The 27,931-nt window shown below is 30.4% G+C and overlaps 1 pseudogene across 1 annotated transcript; it reads right to left on the reverse strand.

Moving 5' to 3' along the window:
* Positions 1-3,727: 3,727 nt before the first annotated feature.
* Positions 3,728-26,597, reverse strand: LOC147812708 (recombining binding protein suppressor of hairless-like; annotated as a pseudogene). Its single transcript, XR_015432304.1, has 7 exons — positions 26,486-26,597; positions 24,836-24,883; positions 23,622-23,644; positions 21,005-21,175; positions 18,704-18,816; positions 16,671-16,783; positions 3,728-3,889 (listed from the first exon to the last, which is right to left on the reverse strand). The product of XR_015432304.1 is annotated as a recombining binding protein suppressor of hairless-like (transcript).
* Between the last annotated feature and the right edge of the window lie 1,334 nt (positions 26,598-27,931).

Consider the following 27,931-nt stretch of genomic DNA (forward strand, 5'->3'; position numbering starts at 1 on the left):
AAAGATTATTCGAGTAGACACAACATAGTTTTACTATCTCTTTCCTGTTTAATAAACATGTCGCAACCGGCAAAAAAAAATTGAGACAAATCAAAAACCAGCATTTGAGAAAAATCAACTTAAAGATTACCATAAAACTTATTCTAAAAGAGAACAATATTGAGCACACACAATCTAGAGATGAGACACCTTTTGAGCTTGATGGGACACTTCATACATATTTTTATTGACATATCCTCAAAACTGCTGTTATTTGACTTGCGTCACTTTCCTAGCCACGGTTAGATATATGCTTTTTAATCCTTATTAATCAATATTATATTCCTTAATATAATAAATACTATTGCCTTGACTTAAAACATTACAGCCTTGATAATGCGATGGTTTTAAGAAGAATTTATTTTTTGTGTATAAAAAAAAAAACAAATATTACATATTTTAACTTTTGTTTGACACATCTTTACTAAATCTAACAATAAGCTATGTAACATCCACGTCACGTTCCTGAAAGCCTTTGCATCTATACATTTTATTCTCTAAATGCATTGAACTACAGATCTTGGACTCGTTATGGATCAATTATGAACCATATTAATTGTAAACTTTATTTAGATACGAATAACTTAAGACATAGATATTTTTATCTGTGTTTTTAACACCTTAAAAACATTCCAATGCCGTTACATTGCAACCCTGTTCAATAGTAATCAATTTCTTGCCATGTAAATGGATCAAAATAATTGTCTAAAAAAATATGTGACGTGTGTAAGGCAACCTTCTAAAAGGACTAAATTGAAATGTAAGTTAATCAGCTGAGCTCGAAATTGGATATCCTCTGCTGGTTGCGGAATAAAATCAATCAGCAACTCATATATATATATTACTGTCAATGATCAAAGTTGGTGGTTGTTGACAATCACATAGTCGCTTTGGTAAAGTCCGAAATATATACGAGATCTAGTTAAGTGCGACTGCCCGGTATGCCCTACATCAATGTTTTTTAAGGTCACTACTTAGTATGCATTTAACCGGTACTGCTGATGTTTCCCCCAATCTATCCTCAGCAGATATTTAAATATCGAATAAATATAATAATATCAAAGAAAATATAAATATAAAATCGGATGTAACAAATATTTCGGACATTCACCAAGGAGACTATGAGATTGCTGACATTCACCCGGTGAAAGTCGACATTCCTCTAGATTTCGGTCATTCACGGAACCACACACACACACGGAGACATCTGAGCACTCTAACCAAGTCTCAAGGATATTTAGAGATAATAATTAAAAATTCTTTCACAACTCGCGAATTAAATGGTTATGCTACAACTCCTTTTTCGGACGATCTTTCATCTCTGAACTTTTGAGATCGAAAGCTTGGGATTTTTATAACCAGAGTGTGTCTAGGACTCGGTCTCCTAGAGAAAATAGCTAGTATTTACCACGTACAGGGCCGGATTAACCTACAGGCACACTAGGCACTTGCCTACAAAAAACTTGGGAGAAAAAAATTTGTTGACAAAAATAATTTAGCTTTAAAAACAACAAGTGTATTTTGCTCAAAATTATGAAGATACAAATAAAAATATAATATTTTTCGGCAATAAATTATTTTGCAGAATCTTATGATCTAGTATATTACTTTTTTGCGATTTTTGGATTCAACGAAATCTTGTATTATTCTGTCGAATTCCAAACTAGGCAAAATGTCGTATTCAATAGACATAAGTGCGAGCGATGCCAAACGATCTTGATTCATTGTTGAACGCAAATAATTTTTTATCAATTTTAATCTGGAGAAAGATCTTTCTCTTTCTGCATCTGATCCAAGAATCGACAAATATATTCTTAATGCAATGTGAACGTTAGGAAAAGTATTCACAAGTTTATCTTTAATTTGAACCTTTAACATTTCTTGTGCAGATTTATGTTCATACAAATTTGAAAACAGTAAAAATTCATTTACAAAGTTTTCCTCTAAATCGGATGAGTAAATTTTCACCAAATTTTGCGCTTTTAGTTTAATCTCAGATTCATTTATATATTCAGCATATATTTTGAAAAGAGGGGAGGAGTGGGGGAAGGAGGGGAGGGTCCAAAAACGGCTCTGACCACGTATGTTATTAACTTCGGATCACGATCCCCCCCCCAACACGTCATTTATACACGTCGTAGCAGTTAAACGAGTAATTAAAAGGAAACACACCACCCAATAATTTTTTAGTTGTGTTTTATTGAAATGCCAAGACTACTCCATGGTAATTTTTTTTATTTTAAACGACGTCTATACGACGTGTATTCTCGTTAAACACACTTGACCGGTTGAAAAAAAACTACTATATCCACTACATATTTGCCACTTTTCCGAGGCTCATCTCTGAATCTTTTCAAGAACTCACATATTTCTAATATCATTGAAAAGGTCTGTTATCCTTTCTCGTAAAATTCAAGTATTTTCTTTTATGGCAAATAGATAATAAATTAAGATAAATAGCATCCATCTGTCCTTCAATCGCTCCTTATGAGGAAATGTTCTCCAGTCGAGATAGGAAGATCGATTGTTATGTCAGGCAAAGGGTGGTCCACTGTTGAGGTGTCACTTTTGTTGAGAATTTTTTCAATGTACTGTAGGATTAGATTAGATGATCATCCCACTGACTCCTGGGTGGATTGTGGATTCGAGGATGTCGGAGTTTCAATCCCAGGTTTGCCAATTCTGTCATCATCACTTCGTACTTATAACCTTTGTGGCGGACGTCGTGCTCAACAAAATCTGCTCCAAGGATTTCTTCGGGTGGTGCCAGACGAATTGGTGCAAAATAATCGATTCCCTAAAAACAAATATCATTAATAAAAAATTGTAACAAATCAAAGCAAAAAAAAAAAAAAAAGAATAACAATATAACTGCCAATTTTTTTTCTCTGCAAGGATAATTTCCAAAGTGGTAGTAAAGGGACAATCAAATCGCAATTAACAAAAATATTTTTATATTATGCTAAAGCTCACCATAATTAATAATGAAATTATTATGAGAAATTAAATATTAATGAAAGGAAATGCAATTACTTTATTATATTTTGGTACATTACTGCATTTATTATATTTTATAATCTTTAATGTTTTTTCCTTTTTATAACCGTCGTTGAACAGCCGACCCAATTTTGTGAGTTTACACCTAATAATGTTCAACTCCGTAGCATTGTAATTTTACACCCCATCCAAAAGACAAGGGAACTCCTCAATCAAGAAGTGAGAGAAATTTGTCTTCGTGGAGGACTTTTTGATAGAACTAACCCGCATTTGCGCTACATGGATAAGAAAACCACCAAAACCTCTCATGGTTAGCCAGAAGGCAAGGGGACTCTAACCCAAAATTCGTCTACCACTGAGGATATTTTACGTCAGCACTGTAGTCGGTGCAAGCCGGATACGGAATTCGTATCGACCAGCATCACTGGAATTCGAACCCGGGTCACCTCATTCGAACGCGAACTCTCTACCATCTGAGCTATCACGGCTCTGGCTACTAATATGTAATTTCATTGAATTTTTCATGTTGCTCAACTTACTTTAAATATAAGATATGTAGTGATCATGCTAGAGAGACTGACAGCAATACATGCCAATAGTTGCACTCCCAGCAGATACAGGCCACCGCCCTTCAGTAGTCCACTTCGACTGTGCGTAAGATTGAGTAAGTCATCATCAATGAATAATCCAACTGCAATCTTTCCCCATAGACCACCCATGGCATGCACAGCTACGGCACCAACAGGATTGTCAATTATGTATTTGTCCATGTAAGGAGGAACTATGTTCAAAAGCACAGCACCAACACCTCCAACTAAGAGAGATTCCCATGACCTTAGAAAACCTGAACCAGCTGGAGAGAAAAAAATCTGATTATTAGTTTTCAGAATTAACAATGCGTGGAGAAACATTAAAATAAAAACAGGTTTCATGAAATATTCATAAAATTTATTTACGTGGTAAAGGTTTGCAATTACATTCTTCAGTTAAAATTTCATACTGGTCAGAATTCTTAATAAGAAAATACAAAATAAAGAAGTGTAAAGGTACTGGTAATTTTTAAACGGTTAAAGCTTATATTTAAATGCTTTTTGCAAAATATTTTATAGAGACAAAAAAGCAAAGCTTCCAGAATTTACAGTAATTTTGCCAACATTTTAAAAGCCTTACCACGAAAGAGTTGGAATTAAGTGGCGTTGCTTATGAGCTGTTAAATCATTCATATGTAATTGTGTGGAAAATAAGTTTAAAAGAATAAAAATAATGCATTAAACATAGCTATCACTAGAATAATTTTTTACAAAAGGTGTAAAAAGTTGGCAGCCCTGCATTTTACAGATAGAAAATTAAAATGAAAAGACCGTATGTGAAACATTTGCGCGAATTTCTGTATGGTAAAAGCTTGTAACTAAATGTTTGCTTTCAAATTCAATACTTTTTCAGGTCGAAATTTTTAGTAAGGATAATCAAAACAAAAATATCTACACAAAACATCTTAAAGTATATTTAACGACGAAAACTGTTTTTTATTTGATAAGAATATTGCATTTTATAGCACAAATAACAGCAATTATAAATAAAATTTTGATGATGAGTTAATTAACTCTTTTTCCAAAAAAAAAAAAATTATTAAATCCCTTTTTAAGTGATTGCTTTTGTTTGCTATATTTAGTCGTTAGTCCATCTTCAAACATCTTGTGACAAATCCTATTTTTTCTTCTTTGCAAGCACAGAATGTAAGTTTTGAATATATTTCCGGTTTCTCTGATGTTGTAACACTTACATATATTAATAATCGTTGTTAGAAAAACAGTCACTTTTATAGTAGCTAATTAAAAAAAAAAATTTCTTCTTACAAGAATCGCGATAGTTGATCTTAAAATTGCGTGAATATGAATAACAATTATTGATTTTGAAATCACATGAATATTAAACCAGATATATGATTTTGAAAATGAGAAAATACAAACTGGGTTATAGAATTTTTAAAATGCGTAAATACAAATCACGATTCATAATTTTTAGATCGCGTAAATACGAATCATCATGCATAATTTTTAGATTGCATAAATAAGAATTATGATGCATAATTTTTAGAATGCGCGAATGTGAATCCCAATGCCTTATTTTAAAATCACGTATAAATATGAAAATCAATGTTTGATATTATAAACCGCATGAGCAAATCAAGACATTGAATTTTAAACTTGAGTGAATACGAATTGCTACATAGGTTTTTAAAAAGGCGTAAATACGAATCACAATATCGGATTTTTAAATCTCGTAAATAAGAATCACAACGTACAATATTCAAATCGTGTGAATAAGAATCGCAACACGTAAATATGAAAAGCTATGTTTGATATTAAAATCGCGTGAATAAGAATCGAGATATTAGCAGATTCCAGGCTTGGGACCTCTAAAAGGCTTGTCAGAAGCAGCGTCGTTTGAACTACAAAAATCGGATCTATCTGGAGGGCGGGTAAAAAATTCTGAAAATCTTATCTGCTGAGAGTAAAAGGGGAGAAAATAGCTAAAATAAGTAAAAATGAGAAAGGATTGGTAGCTCTGTAGTTTGAATTTTCCGTTTCTCTTTGAAAATCGGTGAATTTTCTGAAAAAGCGGAATACTTATTAAAAAAAATGAAATTTTTAGAAAATCTGAATTTTTGATAAAAAAGCTGAAATTTAAGGGACAAAAGAGAAAAATGCGGAAATCCGCTAAAAAGCGGAAAAATCTCATCCCTGAAATGAAATAGTTTAGTATAGCTGAAATATCATCCTTAAATATGCCATAGATTGAGCTCTGAGTGGTCACCATTTTTTAAAAAATGAAAATAAGAAACAAAATTTCCTGTATTTTCTCAGTTTGTAAAGTTAGTTAATTAAGTATTATTGGCGCAAAAGCCATTTTTGGCCATACCGCACCTACAACTTGTTTTATAAGAAACATTCTGCTATAAATTAAAGCTAAATTGATTTGTAAAATCCAATGTCCCTTAGATAATTAAAAATGTTATTGTGCGGTTTATCTCCAATTAATAAAGCCAATGTTGGATTAAAGCAACCAAAGTGGCGTTGTCTCTGTTTTAAATTCGTTACACTTGGTTAAAATATATTTAATAGTGAGCTGTTCTCTACAATGAGAACATTCAGGTGCAGTTTCGTTTAATAGAAGATGTTTATGGGTTACTCGAGAGTGACCAATGCGCAAGCGATTTAATATTACTTCCTGCTTTCGACTTATGTTTAGACTTTTATAAGATTTAATAGAACGTTTAACGTCATGCAATTTATTATTTATTTCATTTTCCCAATCATTTTGCCAGTGTAAATACTGTTCATTGTCAATTGCATTTTTGATATCTGTGTAGGTAAGGGGGTTGTTTGTTATATTGTTTGTTGACTTAGCCACTTTATCTGCTGCTTCATTACCCGAAATGCCAGCATGGCCAGGCACCCAACAGAAAATTATGGCATATTCTTTTAGGAGTAAATTGCTGTATAGGTTTAAAATATTATTTATAATAGAATGTGTATTCAGTTCTTTATTTTGTAAGGCAACTATGACACTTTTTGAATCTGAATATATTATCCATTTTTTTCAACCTTTGAGAAGAAATAAATTGAAGAGCCAGATAAACCGCATGGCATTCAGATGTAAATACGGAGCATTTTGAATGTAATTTTTCAGATATTGTGGAGATAGGGGTAACAACAGTGCTTGCAATATGGTCAAGGCCTTTAAAGCCATCTGTAAAAATGGAATTAAAATCACTATATTGTTCTTGGTGTGAATTAAAAAGCTGTAAGTAAATGTCAGCAGCAGTTTTGTCAGATTGTTAAAAATATCAATAGTTTGGAGAGAAATGACGTCCCAAGAAGGTCTTAATTCGCTCGTAGGTAAAATATTAAAGTCTTCTAGGTTTAGGTCAGATAAAATCTTTCTTACTCTCAAACCAAAAGTCGGTATTGCAGAGGGTCTGTTACTAAATAATCTTTCATAAAATGGAGTTGTAACATTTGAAAACATGGAATGTACATGATGGCTTTTGACATGAAAATAGTATCTCAATGTTAACTTATTGCGTCGTTCAGCAAGAGTTGGTTCATGATATAAAACGTTTAAACTTTTTATGGGTGATGTGCGAAATGCTCCTGTTGCTATACGTATGCCGGAATTATGGATGGTGTCAAGATATTTAAGAACAGATTTTCTAGCTGATCCGTAGACAACGCAACCATAGTTTTCCGTAGACAACGCAACGCAACATTTAGATCGAATGATACACCTATAAATTTTGAGCATGGCATCTGTATCTGCAGCCCAAGAGGTGTTTGTCAAAACTTTATGTAAATTTAATTTCAGTCCACAGGTTTTTCTTAAGTGCTTAATATGAGATGCAAAAGTGAGTTTAGAGTCTAAGATCAAACCAAGAATTTTCGTTTCGCTTAAAACGGGAATGCGGAAGTTTTTGAGATACAGTTCAGGATCGGGGTGGAGCCCTCGTCATCGACAGAAGTGTATACTCGTTGTCTTAGTTGTAGAAAAATTAAAACCATTTAACTCAGTCCATTGGGATAATTTATTAATAGCGAGCTGCAATTGTCTTTCGATAGTGTGCATATGAGATGCTTTACAGGAGATCCGCAGATCATCAACCAATAACCTGCCGTCCACTGTAGATGGTAATGTGGTTAAAATATCGTTTATTTTTATAAGAAATAAGGTTACACTAATGACACTACCTTGAGGAACACCTTCCTCTTGATTAAAAGTGTCAGATAAAGTGTTATTCATTCTAACTTGAAATGTCCTGTCTGTTAAAAAGTTTCTAATAAAATAAAACATATTTCCATTACTGTCATAATTTAAAAGGTTCCTTAAAATGCCTATCTCCACGTTCGATCATACGCTTACTCAATATCAAAAAATATCGTCACAAGATGTTGCCTTTTTAAAAACGCTTCACGTATACCAGTTTCTAAGAGCATTAGATTGTCAATAGTTGTATTACATTTGCGAAATCCGCTTTGTCTCTTAGATAAAATACAACGAGATTCCAATAAATATATATTACCCTTGCGTTTATTATTCTCTCTAGGAGTTAGCAAAGACAACTTGTAAGAGCGATTGGTCGGTAATTAGTAGGATGTATAAGGTCTTTACCTGGTTTAGGAATGGCAACTATATATGATTTTCTCCATATTGATGGATTGTCTATTCAGCCAAACTCTATTAAACAGTTTTAAAATTATTTCCAAATGGGTATCAGAGAGGTGCTTAAACATACTATTGTGAATTTTGTCAGGCCATGGAGATGTTTCTTTAAATTTATTAATAGCAGATTTTAATTCAGTTATTGTCAGAGGAGAATTGTAATCATTATGAGGTTCAACAGAGGGTCTAAGTACTTTTTTTTCAGTTTGAGTTTTTTTTGGAAAGTTTGAGAATAATTTTCTGTACTAGAGGCTCAGGAAAAGTTTTCGGCTAAGGTATTTGCTATTTTTTTAATTTCTGTTATTTTATTTCCATTTACTTCAAGATGGGTAATAGGTAAAGGGTTGTAATGACCAGATATTTTTTTTATTTTAGCCCAAATTTCTTTTGCTTTTGTATTGTTATTTATGGTACTTATATATTTAATCCAAGATTCTCTTTGGCTTTGTCTTCTAGTTTTCCTAGCGAGTGCACGGAATTTTTTAAACAGAATGAAATTTTCAACAGTTGGGTATCTACGGAATATTCTCCGGGCTTGTCTTTGTGCTTTATGAGTTTGTCAGCATTCTTCGTTCCACCATGGCATACCTGCCAGGGAAAAAAATAGGAACACGTCACGCGGTCGCGACATTAAAGTTTACTTCTTTACATTAAATGTTTGCATAATTGTAACTGTATAAGATTTAATGTAACAATTATTATTGATTATAATACATATCAACTGACAAGATTTCTGATTATTATTCAACAAACTAATTAAATAGAAATGATAGCTGATTTTAGTAATTTAAAACATATTTAAAAACAAAATATTTTATTATTACTCAAACATATGTAACAATAAACACATATAACAAAATAATCAATTCTTCTTGTTAAGTGCTACAGTTGTAGCAGATCTGGCTGATTTTAAAAACTTTTCATCAAACACTTGTCTATAACAAGGCTGAATCATGCATTCATGCTACCCCTAAACTCAGTTTTATTTTTTGAAAACATCGCACAAAACAACTTTGATGCAGCTAACGGAATATTGTGTTCAAGGAGAAATCCCTAAAACAATATTTTGCTTCTAATTGATTGTAGAGTAGATCAATAGTGGACGACACAAAATCGGAAATTTTTGCCGACTTTTTCATATTTGTATATTCGGTAGCATGCTTGGCTGTTTTCCCGTGTGAAATGAAACACTTTCCGCCATGTGCTATACTAATGTCTGTATTTCAAGCAATACATAACGGGTACGATGTCCCCTTTCTTGATTTTTTGATGAAATCAAATTCTTCACTATAATTGTCGCAAAAACACTGACTTCGCCGAATTTTTAAAATTTTTTCAGATTACCACGTGGAAAAACATTCAAAGCTAAACTCGAACCAAAAAGATGCGTTCCGAGTAAACATTCAACACCGGTACGGTTGCAAGTAAAAGACAATGAGTCAGGAAGCTAAAATTTCCTCTTGGTGTCTGTGAAGCGACCTGTACATACGTCATCAAATATATGAATGTAGCTAGAGGCGGAGCTAAGTGATAACGCGACTTGATTGGATTTCGCCAATCGGACATGGATCGCTTCATAGAGTAAAAGAAAAAATTACGCTATGATGAAAAATCGGAACATTTTGACCCAAAATCGTATTAACGGAACAAGGCATAAAAATCGGAACCGCTCCGATAAAATCTGCACACTTGGCAGCTATCACCATGGTTTTGGGTATTTAGGTAAATTAGTTGAAGTACGTGGAATGGAATTTTTAGATGCGTTTATGAGAGAGCATGCAATATGTTGCGCAGCTTCTTCAATATTACCATTATCAACAATTTCTTCATTGAATGTTAGTGACTCTTGAAAAAGTGACCAATTTGCTAAATGTGTTAGCAGTCTAGGGAAATGCACTGTACTAGTATTCCCAGGTTTTAAAATACAGTAGGGAACCGATTATCCGGAGCGATCGGGACCATCGCTATTCCGGATAACTGATTTTTCCGGCTTTCTGAATTGCTACAAAAAGCCGTTTTTTTTAATTGTTAAACCCAACTAAAAAAAATTAAAAAATTAGGAAATAATCTTAAAAAGAAGAAAAAACGATGAAGTAATACTGTAATGATTATTTCTAAAATGATGGTATGGTAAACATCTTTCAAAAAAGAAAGAAAAATCCTAAAATCTTATGAGGGAAATTTTTTTTTTTTTTTTAAAAATGGCGGGAAAATTTATTAAATTTCGTTCCGGTTTTTTGGTTTTCCGGTTTTCTGATTTCTGGATAACGGGTTCTGTACTGTATTGATGAGTAGAGGAAAATGGTTGCTATTTAAAGGTCATTCCAAACAAAAAATTGCAACAGGGTATAAATCCGTGGTGAACACAGTGTCAAATCAATGGAATGTACGAGATGGAAAGTGAGAACGTGTTTTTTAATCCGTACTTAGTAAACAGAGTTGGTGATCGTCTATTAACGTATCAATTTGATTCCCACGAGAATTTGTAGTATCACTGCCCCAAGTTGTGCTATGCCCATTTAGATCACCTGTGATTATAAACGGTTCTGGTAATTCTGCTATTAGGTTGTTAAGATCTGATTGCGATATTGATTGTTTTGGTGGAAGGTACAGACTGCATATTGCGATGAGTTTTGATTGAAATGCAACTTGTGCTGCTACTGCTTGCAAGGTAGTTGTCAAGGGAACAGGCAAAAATGGATAACTTTTTGAAATCAAGAGAGATACACCTCTGCATGGCTTATTTCAATGAAAAAAGTCGTTTCTTAGGTGCGAAACAAACGGGATTATGTTTTTTGATGATATTTTTGATATCTGGTAAATTAACATAAAGCCCACAACAATTCCACGATATAAGTCTATCGGCCATTTTTATTTTTAATGTTTTTTGGTTTAAGGTTTTCTGGAGTTTCCAACCCTTTTTCTATTTGCATCTGAGAGTTTTGAGAAGCATCTGAGCAATTCTCGTCGTCTGTAATCATTGTACCCGATAAAAGCTGATCCTGTTGGTTGTTTGATAATTTTTTCCGGTTTTTATCAAAACGATTTTGTCTGCTTTTAGATATATATTTCGGTTTACTTACCAATGGGGATTGAGTTAATTTTTTGTGAAGAACATTGACCATTTGTGGGGTTATTTTCAGGTATTGACTGTTTTTACTAGTGTTTTGAGATAATAACTGATCAGAATTTGATGGGATTGAGATTTTGGATTGCAGAGAAAGTTGTGCAGATTTTGATTTTAACGCATTGGATGTCTGAGAAGGAGTTGTTGTCAGAGCTTTTGGACATTTGGGTGATACTGTGCGTTTTGTATTGCGAAGTTCAGATTCACTATTGTCAGTCTGTATACCTATGGATTTAGTTGCTTTTGGAGTTTTAACCACTGAAGCATATGAAACATTAAGTCTAGGTTGTGAGCTTAAAAATTTGCTTTTGGCCTCAAAATATGACACATTTTGCATTACTTTTATATTTAGTATTTGTTTTTCCTGTTTCCATCTAGGGCATTGACGAGAATTTGCAGAGTGAGATTCGGGACAGTTAGTACATTTTTCTGGATTACAGGTTTTGAAAGTGTGACCGGTTTCACTGCAGCGAGAACAAGTCTCTTTTCCTCTGCAGTTGTTCGTAGAATGGCCGAATTTTTGACATTTGAAGCATCGGAGAGGATTGGGAATGTATGGGCGAACTTTACAGTTTCGGTACTCTGCTTTAATATCATCAGGTAGTATAGAAGTGTTGAATGTTAAGATTATGTGTTGAGTGGTAACTATTTCTGGACTTTTTTTAATGGTTATGTGCCGCGCATCTATAACTCCTTATCAGAGATCACGCCTTTAGATATATTTAGAGTATTGTGAGGGGTTACTGAGATTTTAACATTTCAGAGTTCAGATAATTTTAAAAGTGAAGCTGCTTGTTTGTTGGAATTTGTTTCGATTAACAAGTCTCCTGATGGCATCTGTTTGACATTTTTTGGATTACCAATATTTGCTTCAAGTGCTTTTTGAACTAAAAATGGTGACATAGACGAGAGTTTCTTTTCTGTAGAGCTTAAGATCAGAAATTTTGCTGTAGTGGGGTCGCAATTTGTGCATTTAGCAAGATTGAAACTAGGTGAGGAAATTATTCCGCTTTTGTTTTGGTGTGCGGAACTGAACACCATCGGTTCATTTTCAGCCATAGAAAAAAATAATCAACTTCCACTATCAACTGCACCACCCACCACAGAGTCCAACTTAGGGGATGTAAGTAACAGTAAGAAATCCGCTACTTAACACCGATGCTGGCCAATAGCTATACGCCCGTAAGTCACCCCTGAAGCAGCCTCCACCCTTAACGAGGTGCCCAGTAAGTGACCCAGCTTGACCCTAGCCATCAGATGGCGTTTGTGACAAGCCGATTGATGCATACGGATCACTATGCACCTCCTGTTTTTTTGAAGCAGGGGCCAAAGCAGTGTGTTGGGGTACCAAGATGCCCCTCAACTACCAGGATCCCCTATTCCAGGGACACGGGTCTCCACGCACGGCAATCATGCGGGTGGTTTTCTTCCCATCAGAGTTCGATATAAAACCGAAACAAAGACGAAAAGCCCTTTACCAGTCAATTTGGCAACCACGACAAGAGGGAAAATTTAATGAATAAATATAATATAAATGAAGTGAAACATAATTAATAAATATACAGATATATATATATTAACGCAACAAAAATAATGCATAATCAAAAGTACAAAAACTCATAAATATTTGCTCACTAGATCAATGTAATAAATAATGAAAGACAGAAACTCAAAACAGGACCGTCGCAGGAGAGAAACAGAAAAATGCTCAGGTCCAGCTCGGAGCCCCGGGTGCGCCGTGCCAGTCACACAAGAGTGTGCCCCTGGGGGCCAGTTTGTAAAGAAAAGCTAAAGATTTCCTGTACTTTCCAGGTTTTCCCTGAGGAGTGGAAACCCTGAATTATTTCTATATTACTTTCTATACCAATAATAATAAGAGCAAAATTAACTACAGTGGAACCAGTTAAAAAAGTTTTTCAAGGGAAAGAAATAACTTATTAAATTGGAAAACTTCTTAAACGGTTGAAGGTTAGAAATACACTAAGTTCAGGAAATTTAGCTTTCCATTCTTCAGCTTCTTGTTAATCAACGCTGTTGCAATCTCCTTTAATTGTTTTATATGCTAATCCAGCTCGTTCTTTCATCCGATCAATCCATCCATTAGAAGGGGTGAAGTCAACGTTCAATTTCTTCGCAATCTCTAAGGCGTTCCCTCTAAGTCGAATTCCGTTGACAGGAATGTTCGAGGATCTTGCTTGCGTGAACTATATCATCAGTTTTTCTTCAAAATCTTCGTATTTTCCTCTTTTCACTATTTTTTTTTTCTTTCTGGGGATGCACCAGAACAAGAAGAGTTTAAAATGTCTTTCGTGCAATTTAACGTAGCAACGGGGGGAGATTTAAATTTTTCGCTATTTGAACCCTTGTTAATTGAGAATAGCTGTCAACAGTTTTTAAAATTTTTACTAGGTCCACAATAGTGTTTTACGTTTAATGCCTTTACAGCAGGGTTTCTTAACCTGTGGTTCATGAACCCCTAAGGGGTCCATAAGTTATATTTTGGGGGTCCGCTGACTACTCCTAATTTTTAAAACGTTTGGAATCCTACCCATTGCTTGTAAAGCGAGCTATGGCAGTTATAATTCCGTTTACTACAGTGTACTTTGCAAAGAGGGATTTTCCACACTTGTGACAATAAAAACATAACATCCAAATCGATTGAATGTTGAACATTATATGCAAGTTGCTTTGTCGAAAACCATTCCCCAATTCAATTTATTAATTAAGGAAAAGCAACAGCAACCTTCACATTAAAAAATTTTATTTTAAAAATTTTGTATACTATTAAAATAATAAAATTAAATGTTTTCTAATAATTGATGTTTTTTACAATTATTTTTTTCACAGGGGGTGGTTCGTGACTTCTTAAAAAATTTTAAAAGGGGTCCATTATATCAAAAAGGTTAAGAAACACTGCTTTACAGGGACATTTTCACCAAAAATCTATTTTATTTTCTACAATATTTAAGACAAAAATTACCATGTAATAAAAGAACTGCATTTATTCAATAAAATTAAATTTTCTAATTTTTTAATTAAATTTTATTTAAAGTAAAAAATAAAACAAAGAAGAAATAAAATTAAACAAAGACACATAGAGGCTGCACATAAACTGTTAACTAGCAAGCAAACAAAAAATAATTATCAATTCAAAGATAAGTGATAATAATATAGTAATTATATATCTTGTATTTTAATTGTATTTATTCATTTATTATATTTTTACTGAATATAAAAGGAAATGTTGCATTTTAAAGCTCCAAAAATGACTGAAAATAATAAATTCTATAAATTCAGAAGGATAATTTTTAGTGTTTTACTTCTAACATAATCAACTATGTATAATATAACAGGATTGCCTACTAATTTTAGAAAATTTCCTGCACTTTTCAGATATTTCAATGTAAATCCAGACCATATTTTACATATGCCATGCAATTTTTCATCAAAAAACATTGAAATTTGTAATGTCAAATATTAAATTATGTGTAAATTATATTAGATTTAGTGGGCAAAAAAATATCACAGAATAAAAATACTAACATAGAAAAGCTTCACTAAAATGTGGAATTTTTATAACAAATAATTCTAATAGATGTTGAAATTATTTCAATCTAATCTCAATAACTGATTACAGTTACTGATAATTCAAATACTAGTTATTTTTCAGGTATGACGTGAGAATATTCCAGGTTTTGTTTGGTCAGGTTTGCATGGACATGCATGCACATTTATATCATATAAAACAAATTCAATATGTTATTTAAAATTACATTATTTATTGCTCATTATAAATATTTATTGCTTTTTTTTAAGTCCTGCAAAATTATTAAAGCAATAATATTTTACGATATTGAATATAAACTTTGGAAAAAGTTTATTAAAATTAATGAAAAAAAGCCTGCCTTGGAACAACTGTGGCAAACATTTCTTGTTTTAAGTTTATTTTGAAACAGCTGTGAAATAATTTTGCAGAAAGCCTAAGTTTTGGGGTAGATTGAAACACTGTAAAAAAAATATATTTTTGCAAGAAAGATTGTCACTTTCACATAGAATCCATATAACTTTCAATAAAACTTTTGAAATAAAGAATTCATAAAAATTCAGCTTTACAGCAAATGTAAAACAAATTAAGATATTTTAAAGTTTAAAAAGCTTTTTATTTAGACCTAAAAAAGGAACCTAATATTTTTTAATAAATAGCACGAAAATAATTCACATTAAGAACAAAATTAAAACATCAGACTATATATAATGCATTAATTAACATGACACACAATCAACATTTTTCTTAGTTTCAAAATAGAGTTTATTGCAACCAAAAGTAATTTTTCTTTTCTGCTTTTCAAAAAAAATATTAATATATAGTTTAAAAATAAAACCATATTTGGTCAGTGTTTTCACTGCAACGCGAGAACGCGAGAATCTCGCATATTTTTTTTTCTCTCAATAAAAAATTATAAATGCGAGAAGTTCGCGCACTCTATTAATCAATTTCAAAATGCGCGAGTTTTGGAAAAAATTTCGTCTTTTGCCATTTTTAATGAAATCCGTTTCACTGTTCTTCCTTGATCTTTCATTATTTTGAACATCGGTCCTTGTTATCTAGCTTCCCTATTTACCAGTATTATTCAGAACGGGTGCGAACAGCAGAACACCACCCCCCTCCCGAACCACGGAACCCCTTTCAGAACACATTTCTCTGCAACCACTGGTTCACCGTAGGTAAGATTTCTTCATGTAAGACGTTTACATTTTTTGTGCATGAATCTAAGATGGACAAATACCTTGTTAAGGCGACATCTTCTACTCTGTAGCGGACAAATGAAAATGAAACAAATATCGGTAGAAACGGTCAAAACGAAACAAATACGGATATTTTTCAGCCAAATAAATATAATAGCTGATGAAAAAGTAGATATAGAACATTTTCCATATGATGATGCAGCAAAAATATTCAATTAGAAGATGTTAAAAATGTATTATAATTGAAGAAATAATTTTTTTCCAAGTCTATTAGTGTTTTTTTAATTTTTAGAAATCTCACTTAATTTTTTGAAATCTCACCCTGTTTTTGAGAAAGAGTGAGAAATTCTCTCCCATTTTTTTTCTGTAATGAAAACACTGTTGGTTGTCATTTAATTTCGTTTGCACTACAAAAAAGTCAATGAAGCCTAATAATAAGAAAACAATAAAGACAACATTCAGAAAGATATACAAAAACACTATTGCATATTAAACCTAAGTTGTTAAATTAATAGAAATCACAATAAAGTTGAAAAATTACCAGTCTAGGTAATGCCATTCCTGTAACTGAACAGACTAACTTAACAGTATAACGATAATGAATGCAACCATCATGAACAGTAAATTCCTCAGACTCTGATTCAGTATCATCCACTAAAAAACAAATTCAGCAGTGAGAAAAAAAATTTTAACAAATATGTTTCAGATGAAAACAGCTTTACATCTGTTGAAAAAATTGTGCAGCTAACATTCATCATAATTTTGAGTAGGAGTATTTTTTCAAACCATCTTTTTTTTTTTTTTTTTTTTTTTTTTAAATTTTAAGGTTACTTTCTTTTTAATAAGTTAAAAACTAACTTTTAAAAAAGTAGTTATGTGCATTGACACTGACTGGCAAAACAGGACATGTGGTAATGATATATAATTATTTATTTACCTTCGATTTTACCTTTAGTATCTTAGAACAACATATGGGGCTGCCAACTACTAAGCTTTTTGCGAAATATTTCATTGAGTGGTAGACAATCAAAATCATTTAACAGATAATTAAAACAGACAATTATCATTTAACAGATAATTAAAAACTAAAGCCTTCAAAATTTTTGGTTAATTTTGCCAACTTTTTAAGAATTTAACAAAAGAACTGAAATAAAAAGTAATTTATATGAACTTTTGAATTTTTCACATTGTAGTGGCGCGAAAAACAACTTAAAGTCAAATTTACTGTGGAAAAAATCACTGATTAAAACATAAACTTAGCTACCACTGGAAGAAATTTTAACAAAAAGTACATAAAGGGTGCAGCCCTGTAATAAAAGTCTATCTTAAAGTGAAAATTAAATAATAATAATAACAAGAACTGATAAAGAGGAGTTATGGATAATAAATGTTATGAAATTTTTGTTGCAATTCTTTAATTTTTTTACCAAATAACGTAACTTGAGAGGGGAAAACTACAAAAAAAAAGCATTGTAACATATTTGTAAAGAACAGATAGTAAAAATATAATAAAAAAACTTATAACCAAGTCTATTCATAGAATTGAAACTGCAATTCCACAATACGTTTTTAACACAAATGCACTTGAACATTATTAATTCTACTTTATGTCAATTAAGCATGACAAAAGTGCTCAATATTTGGCTACCAAATGATGATAACCATGACAAATGCTTGTTCGTTCTGTTTAAATCTGCTTAGATTGGAACACAAGAATGTTATAGGATATTATTTAGAAGCATGAAATACTTTTATTAAGTTTTTGTATTTATCAAAATAAATTATCTAAATAAGCATAAACAGGGTGCACAGCCAAATATTTTTAAGCACTAAAAATATTTTTTAGCACTACATACATTAACAAAATGCAAAATAATTTTCAAGGACTTTACATGATCATGATTAAGTAACTAGTTTCTGACAAAGAACTCTTTTCTTGATTATATTAGCCACTATAAAAAGATCAAGAGGTTTTTTGATTCGATATCAGAGGGTGGAAAATGAAGCTTGAAATTGAAAATTTCTTGCAAACTGAAGCAGAGTTGCATATGAGAGTGCAAGAATTTCACCGAACCCAGTTCAGCATATGCACGTGCGGACCGGAAAGTATTTAATCAAACACGTAAATGGTTACCAACGATACAAATACGGAAGGGTTGGCAGCTACGTAGATCGAATTTTCTGTTTATCTTTGAAAATCGGAAATAAATATAATTATTTTATTTCAACAACTTAAATTCCAGTAAAAGCTAAATATTTATTAAAAATATCTTAAACTTTTAGAGAATCGGAGTTTTTGATTTAAAAAAAAAAAGGTTAAAATTCTACAAACAAAAGCGAAAAAAAAACGGAAATCCGCTAAAAAGCGGAAAAATCTCATCCCTACTATGTAGATGAAAGAGAATTTGCAATGAAGAATTTCTCCTGCTGCAAAGAATACTCTTAAGATATGTAATTGGAATAAAAAATTACAGTAAATAATAATAACTACTCAATACTAAATATTTAACCATTTAGTATAACCTTTTTTGAAAGTAAAATATCTTGTTCTCCAAAAATAAAATTAAGACTTACAGAGATGAATGGTGAAAGCACCCCATTGAGTAGAGCTCTGAACATGAAGATATCGACAGTCTGGGAGCGAAGCCTGTTAAACAAAGCTACTCTAGATCTTGAAGCTATGAACACTGCAATGAACATAAAATACATTACTCTTTAAATAACATACTCATAATAAAAATAAGAATAACTAAGAAAGATACGGAGGCAAAATAAGATAGAGGCATAAGATAGCAAAAAAATAAAGGCAGACACATTGACTACTAAGAAATTTCCAAGCAAGGGAGGGTAATGTATTAATATTTCATGAATTAGAATTAAAAGAATTACAAAACAAAATATAATAATTTAAACAAATATTATTCTGTCAGATAGATGACTGCTAACGCTTTAATAAAAAAAATTTAAAACTTTTAGTTCTAAAAAACTTTTACTTTGTTTTAAAAATTCTAATTTAGTTTACAACCACTAAAAAGAATAATTCATAACAGCCTCTAATGTACAAGTTTCTGAAAATGGAAAGAACATAAAATAAAAAGAATGTGCTTCAATATAATTAAGAAGACTATTTTGTGTTTAGCAAATTAATTTATGATATTTTTGTTATAATGCTATTGAGACGAAAATCAGTGAAGTTGGAAGATGCATGGTATACTTGACTAATTGAAGATTGTAATGAAAACAGGATGATGAAAATAACAGTAGAAGATGGAAACTGGATCATAAACTATAATAAAACTTTTATTTGGTAGTATTTGGTACTCAAGATACAAAAATTAATCCATAGGACTTCTAGTTAAATAAATTTTGCATAATAATATTAATAAGGACAGGCCATGGGAAACAAATGCCCCACAACCTGCCAAATCAAAAGCCAAATTTAAAAGTAATTGAATTGTTCTCAACAGACCTTAAGAATCATGAGAAGAGATCCATGGATGGTGATTTATTGAAAAATAACATAGCCAAAGCTAGGAAATATATGTAATGCCAATTGTGGCATCAGAAATGCTTCTTTATGAAATTGAAAAGTATCAAATTTAATGTAACAAAATGTAAAAACAATTTTTTTTTTAAATTTCAACTTTTATTTTTAATTGATATATTATAAACTATTGACTGTCAGGTCAGAAAATGTAGCTTTTGAAAAATGTTAAAATTATCTTAGAATAATTGAATGATAATGAAAATTATAATTAAACTAAGTAATATTACAGCATCAAAATAAACATAAATAGGAAAGACTTAGATTAGTCAGCAAAACTGATTATAGAAATCTCCATTTAGTGAGCTTATAAGTTTATAAAAAATAAATAGGTGAATCATATCCTTATTTACAAGCCTGCAAATACAAAATATTTTTTCCCATGAGACAATTTTGATAATATGTATCCAAATTGACAGCTTTCAGAGATAAGAATTTGTTACTACACAAGAATAAATCAATTTAGAGAGCAGAAGAAATAATTATTTGGTATATACTGATCACTTATTCACAGTTGATAATTAAGACAAATAAAAAGATATATTTACTTGCAAAAAGATATAAGAAATAATCATACAATAAAGGAATTATTGATTGAAAATTACATTGGTATTAAATAATTTTAGAAACCACTAAGAATGATAGTTTCAAGCAATTTGGAGAAAAAATTGTCATCATTTTAGAACAATTTAACCTGAGAGATTCATCCTTTCAGAATAATAATTTGGAGTAACATTGTTTTAGATTAAAAATCATGATAAAAATTTAGAGCTTTCTTTATAGCAGCCAAAACAATTTAATAGCAATACAAACTTAACTGCAATTATAAATTTCCTACATTAGAGACAACAATACATTTTTGAAGAAAGCAATGATTTTTTTGATGAAAACATATTTTTTTAAAGCAGATTTCACGTCTTTTAAATTTCAAAAAAAATAAATTAAAAAAAACCATACTTGGATGCAATTTGAAATGATCAGGGTGAATTGGGGCAAAATAGGAACAGGCAGAATTTTATGAAAAATTATCTGCTCTAAAAAATCTAAGGAGGAATAGAAGCAGCAATCACATAAAAACAATTAAACAGATTACAAAAAAAAAAAAAAAAAAAAAAAATTGATGCAATTTATATTGTTAATCATTCATTAAGCTATTAATTGATTTCAATATTAAAATAAATAATGATTTTTACATAACAAATAGATTTGTAAGGAAGATAGCAACATAATAAATAGATTATTTGTAAGAAAGACAAATTGTACATGGGAATTAATAACAACTAATTGAAAAGTAATTGCTTAAAGTTAAAACAAAATTTAATCCTACTTACAATCAGCATTTTTTATAGATTGTTTTTTCTTTGAAGGTTCAGAAATAACTTTGATTCTTTTACTATGAAATACACCAATACACCATTGCCATAAAACATTTTTACAGAAAGCATGAAATGTTTTCTTTTGTCAGAATCACTTATGTACAAAGTTTTGGCTGCACAACAGCTCTAAAATAAAGTGTTTACTTTGAAAATGACAAATAATGAATTATAATTAAATATTAAATAATTATAATCAAATTTTAGAATATTAAAAATATTAGAACAATAACTATAACAAGTGTTAGGAGTTTTAATGCTCATTAACTATTGTATTAAATACAATGAAATTTAGTAGTTTTATCATAGAAATAAAGCAAAAAATACCATTAAAAATATTTTTTTTCCCTAGCAATCATCAAAAAAATAATAATAATACAATTTATTAAAGAAAATAATTAAATTATTAAACAAAAGTCCCTTAATGCAAAACAAGAGTGAAGGATGATTTTAAAAATTAAATTATTTTGAAGCATCCAAAACATTTTTTTTTAAATTCTTGAATTTCTAGAAACCTGCTTCCAATTGTCTAAGACAAATTTAATATTTTGTGTAATTTATTAAAACAGTTAACAAAGCTACAAATACCCCTTGATACTTTTGAATAGAACAGTGTTCAATTAACAAAATAACAATTTTATTAAATGCAAAATGAAAAATAAGATCATGGTTCATAATAAATAAGTAAAAAAATTTAATTACACAAAATACTATGAAATCAACAGAATTTTCCAACATCTAGAGCAAATCAGTGCATAAATGAAATAGAAATCAATACTATTTTTCTTTTAACTTAAACATTTCTTCAAAATTAAATGGAATGAAAAAAATAATGATATCGATTCTGTTAAAACAATTTGTCTTTTTGAATCATGTGTACAATTTTTACACAATAGTGATAGTAAAGTGTGTTTTTTGCTCTTTCCTATTCAATATCTTCATTCAAAATTTACCCCATAATAATTATTTTACTATACACTAAACTTCCCTTTAACTGTGAATGGATTATTCACTTCAGTTTATCAGCTATCTGGTCACAGGAAAAAATTTCCTGTTCATTAAATATTTCAATAAATACAATTCTTAAATATTTATTTCATTGAACTAGAAGATCCACGAATGAACCTGATCAACATCAATGTTTGTTAATAATACTAAGTTAAATAAATGTTAAACGATATTAAAAACAAACACGCACACAGTCTTTCAATTCTATATACTGATAATTTATAAAAGAAGAAAAAACATTTTTACCTTTTTTTATTGCCATATGATTTTGAGCAACTTTAGCATACAGGATAACAAGAACCATATCCTCCTTTCTCTCAGATAATTTTTAATACATTCCCTGGAAACAAAAATAATGCTAAATAAGTTTTATATCATATTATAAATAGAAAAAAAAATGTCAAGTGGAATAAGTAGTAAGTTTTAATTCTAAATAATTACATAGGATGAAAACCATATAAGAAATATGAAAGTAACCTATCTTTAATTATGTGCATTTTAAAACTGATTTTGATTTTTAAAAGCTCTTCCGCCAAGAAAAATAAAATACACTAGCTTAAGTGATTTAAACTCAGAGTAAAGCTTCAGTTTCATAAGATACATAATCTTTCGGGTAAGAATTAACTAGATTGTATTTTCAGTTACTTATTTTAAAAATATACTAATGGGTGATATTTTCCCCCCTGCGGCAGAATCGTGGCTACATTGTCACAGAACATTAACCGAATTCTTGCAAAAAGATTTTTCCGTTAGGAAGTAAATAATTTTGGTTTTCTTCTCAGCAGAAATTTTCATTCTATTAACTTTTTTTATTTAGTTATTAATTTTGATTTCACACAGTTTTTAAAATCCTATATTATTAATTTGATATTATTTATTATAGCAACTGAATCTCGAAATGAAAACATGCATTTAGTAACCCTTTTTCGAAGAAACCGATTCACTTGATTTCGCCTTCAATCTTTTTTTCCGATAGTTACTGCTACGGATTTCACAACTTTTTTTATTATTTTCTTTTAATGTGATGATGATTAACAAAATTGCTTAAAAGGAAATTATTAGTGTATTTTTCACCGACAAAATGTGAGAATGTCTGCCATAATATTACATTTTTAAAAAAAACATTTACTTAAGTTGACGTTTCGGTTACTAACAAGTATATTTTTTATATTTAAAAGAATCTTGCAGAAAGATATTAGTACAAGAGAGGCATGTCGCTGAAAGTCCGAAAAAAATTCTGCTACAGGTTTTTTTCCCACCTAAATTAAAATTATTATAAAAGAATAATTTAAATTTTTGCTGTTTTATAAGCCAAAACAAAAGCAGTGATGGAGCAAATTTTAAGATACTACAAAATTTAGATCTCAAACATTTTTCAAATTAAAAAAACTGTGGATTTTTTTCAGTAAGAAATTTTGTGCCACAATAACTGAGATGAACAAAACTTAAAAGTTGTGAATAGCTTTTGCAAACCAACAATTAAAAAAAATATCATATTATTTGCAAACGTAATTTCATACAATAAAAGGACTTTTGAAAAATATCCTGAAACAGGATCTGAGATTACCTTAAGCATGTAATTTGATTTACCTACATAAAAAGTTAATTAAGGACTGCTAACTAATATTAGCAAAATACTTAGATCAATAGTAAACAAGGCCAAAAGGCCATCTAGTATTGACTCCCAGTAGGAATGTTATAAACTATTTCTTTAATTGTAAATGCATTACTTGTTACTTATCAAACATGTTTTGTATTTAACATAATTTTTTTAAAATAATATTTATAATTAAATTATCTACCACTGAAGAATCACACCTTCATAGTAATTAATTTTTTAGTAGGATTTTTAAAATCTCTCTAACATGAATCTTGACATTGGATTTTAAAATCGCATTAATATGAATCGCAACATTGGGTTTTTAAATTGCGTGAATACCAATCGCAATGTACGATTTTTAAATCACACGAATATGAATCTTAACATGCAACTTTTAAATTAGGTAAATACGAAAATCGATGTTTGATTTTTCAAACCACGTGAGTAGGGATTGCAATATTAGCAGATTCCGGCACAGTTTCAAATATTCAAAAATGTGAAAATCCGCAAAAGAATCAATCAGCGGAAGAATCACGCGTATGTAAGTGTCTCGTTAGCTGGAATAAGCGAAGGTTTCAAAGTTTGATATTAGATTGAGGATATTCATGAAAATTTCCTCAGATTATAATTTTGGATTAGCGAAAGTTTGAGAATAGATGGTCACGAGAAACGCGGAATTCCACGACATCCCCAGAAAAATCATATGCCTACTCCTAATTTTTAAGGTCTGGAAGGATAATACAACAAACCCAGAATACACTCACCCCTGCCACTTTTAGCAAAAGATTTTATAAAGTAATTTTAAAAAAAAAATTTATGAGGACAATCAACACATCAAAGAAAAGAACGCCATTTTGGAAGATAGAAAATTGAGCACTTTTTACAAAATCCTAATGAAGAAAAGCACATTTAAAGTAAAGGCCTTGAAAAAACGTAAATTAAAAAATAAGTACCCTTAAGCATTTTTTAAAAAGGCTATGCACCTTGTTTTAACACAAATAACCAATAAAAATCATTTTTGTGAGTAAAAATGAAAGTATTCTGTTTAAAAATAAAGTACTTATAAAGTAATTATAAAGTTTAAAAATAAAGTATTTATATATAAAGTTATAAAGTACATAAAGTTATAAAGTACATATATATAAAGTTATATAGTTAAAAAATGATTCTAAAATATTGACCTAGTCTATCTTCATCTTGATTACCACCTTCATCTGGATCAATATCCTCTGAAACAAATATATCATTCAGTTTGAATAACAATTAACACAAAAATAAAAACATGGTACTTATCTAGGGCACTCATTAAAAAATTAAAAGTGAGAGAAAATTAGTAAGACAGTGTGGTCACAAAGCAAGAGTTTCTATTATAAACATAATAAACTTAAACAGACACACAAATGGCTCTAAAAAATTAGCATCTTCAAGAACTAAATAAAGAAAGCTACAAATTCAAAAGCAGCAATGAGTACTCAGGAGTCTGTCTAGACATTTTGTGAAAGGTCATGTTTTTGTAAAATTGTGAAAAAATTACTCATAAATATTGAATGTAAAAAAAAAAAAAAAAGGTTAATTCACATTCTTTCAACCAGGGTCCAGCTTTTCTGATTTTGTGCAAATAGGGTCCTGTTATTGCAAAAAACTTTTTCGAGGAGTTTTTAAATTGTAAATAGATACAAGATTATGCTCAACACTGTAAAATTATAATTAAAAAAATTAAATTTTAAAATATAAACAGCAATTGCTGCTACTAAACCAGAGATGCAACATACAAATATTTGGTATTTAGCCTATACTGCTGAACGTAAAATATTCATTTTGGACAAATAAAGAAAGAAGCGTCTGCGGAAGACAAAACTTAGTTCGTTTAAGTTTACATCTGTCTTCTCCCCCCCCCCTGGAAGGGTTTATTCGATTAACAAAACAATAATGAAGATAAACAAATTTGTGAAGGGTCTGTTTTTATGAAAACATATTTTGAAATTTCTCCTTAACAGACCCTACTATTTGAAAATTCAAACTATCTATTTTAGTTTTACACATAATCTAACACTTAAAAATGTAAATTAACAATAAAAGCTTTGCTTTAATTTTTTATTTATCATATTTTTTAAAATTGCTGATACTTCCAAAATTACATTACAACAAGGAGTTCCAAGACAAGGAGCTTCCGTTTATCTTTTCAAAACGAATTAGCTTAATTTTTTTTAATGGTGGAATGATAAAGCAGGAATTTGCCAGTCTGAAAAATGTGCTTGCTTATAACAAGCAAACCGCGATTTTAGCAAGCGATTCCTAAAATTTCTACATCTTCAGTTCAGCAAATCCTTTCTTAGAAAAATCCATTTAAGATTCCAAAGACAACAGAAATGAGTCATAAATCCAGCAATTGTGGGTGCGAACTTTTTCCAAAAGCAGTAATGCAAACGACAATATTTTTCAGACTACGAGTCTCATCCAATAAACAACAACACAAGGAAGAGAAATTACAACAGTTGAAAGGCTTACTTTTTTTTACACAGAAAGAAAAACTAAATACTATATTTATAATTTAGTAAGTAGGTAACACTATCTGGACAAAAGTATCCAGACACCCAATTGTATAGATTTAAAGTGTCCTGAGGCACATATTAAATATGATACACATGTCTGGGAAGACTTTCCATCAGTTTTTGATAGGAATTGACTTCCATCATAGCTGAAGTGAGTGCTTGCAGTGAGGAGGGTCGATTTAACTTGCTATGTAATCTGTGTTCTAATTCCTCACAAAGAGAATTAGATAGGGCCTCTGAGAAGACCAGTTAAGTTTTTGAATACTCATTTCGTCAAACCACGTCTGTGTACACCCCGATGTGTGAATGGAGCCTGCTGGAAGAGAAATGGGCCGAAATATTGCCGTAATGTTGGGATTGCAGCATTGTCCACATCCATCTCAAAGTTCATGTTTCCCAACCACAGGAACTAATATACACAGGCCAAACCACGAGAAACACCCACCACCATCACCATAAAAACCGGGTGTCCGGATAGTGTATAAACTTTTATGAGCAGTTATTATAAAAAACAAGCATTCCCTCGCACTCAATTATAAGAAGAAAATTTGACTGTATAGGAACCGTTTCATTAATTAGTTAAAAAATTTCATTATTTTATTTTGTGCATTGTACATTTAAATTTAGTAAGGATGGTATTGAGATAAATAAGTAAGTTGAATTCAACGTTAGATAACCAAGAGTCATATAGTTCATACAGTCATTAAGTTTCAAATACCGGCTTGTGTTATCCAATCCAAATAGCCTCAGAGATCTTCTTCAATTTGTTGTTTCTCTCTAAGTTTGTGAAAGTCACCCCTCGCTTTTGCTTTTTCTCTTTCTTTTGAAAACTCACTGAAACGAAAAGTGTTTGAATATTATGAAAACCCACACAAATTAAGTTTTTTTTTTTTAGACTAAATTTTTTTAAAAAATTTATTATTGACAATATTGTAAGAAAAGAAACTTATGAACTGAGCATTTGCACATGACTAACAAGTTTGGTGTACAAAATACAGTAATTTTGCTGAGGCATTATTGATTTAAAACTTGAAAATTTAGTTTGAAAGAAATTTCCATCCACCAATTCTACTCCTTCATAATAAGCAAAAGCAATTATACTAAAGTTGCAGCAGTTTTAAGTTTAATTTGAAAGTTTTATTTCAGGGCTCGTGATTTATTTTTATCTATTTATTTTTTTAAATTTAAAAAAATCGGATTTTTTGATTTTTATTCAAATATATTGTAAGAACTTTGATTCATAACTAAAAAGACTTTATAAATGTTTAATCCAAATTAAATTAATATTAAAACTATATTACAAGAATATTTTAGAAGCTCTAACTACCTAAAACAATTTTTCCTTATAATACATAGCTTTGAATGCATCAAAACCATTATGAAACAAATGCATGATTGAAATTCAAAGACTAGATGAAATAGAGAATTTAAAGAATATTTTAACTATTCAAAAGTTTCAATTAACAAACCATAATTTTAATTTAAAATAGTGATTTTTTTTTCTTTTGATTTTTAAAATGACAAAATGTAACAGATTGTGTTTATGAATGTAGTCATTCATCAAAAGATAAATAAATATTTAATCTATACATTTTTATATTAAAATATTCATTTTTAATCTTATATCAAAATAGATAAATTAAGCTAAAAAATTTTTTTTTAAATCTATGTACTCATTGAAATTTTTTTTCCGCAAAATTTCCTTATAGAAAATCTGAAAATGTC

Source organism: Parasteatoda tepidariorum, chromosome 3 (genome assembly GCF_982258835.1).
Source record: "Parasteatoda tepidariorum strain Cologne lab strain chromosome 3, Ptep-v5.0, whole genome shotgun sequence".
NCBI classification, from domain to species: Eukaryota; Metazoa; Arthropoda; class Arachnida; order Araneae; family Theridiidae; genus Parasteatoda; species Parasteatoda tepidariorum.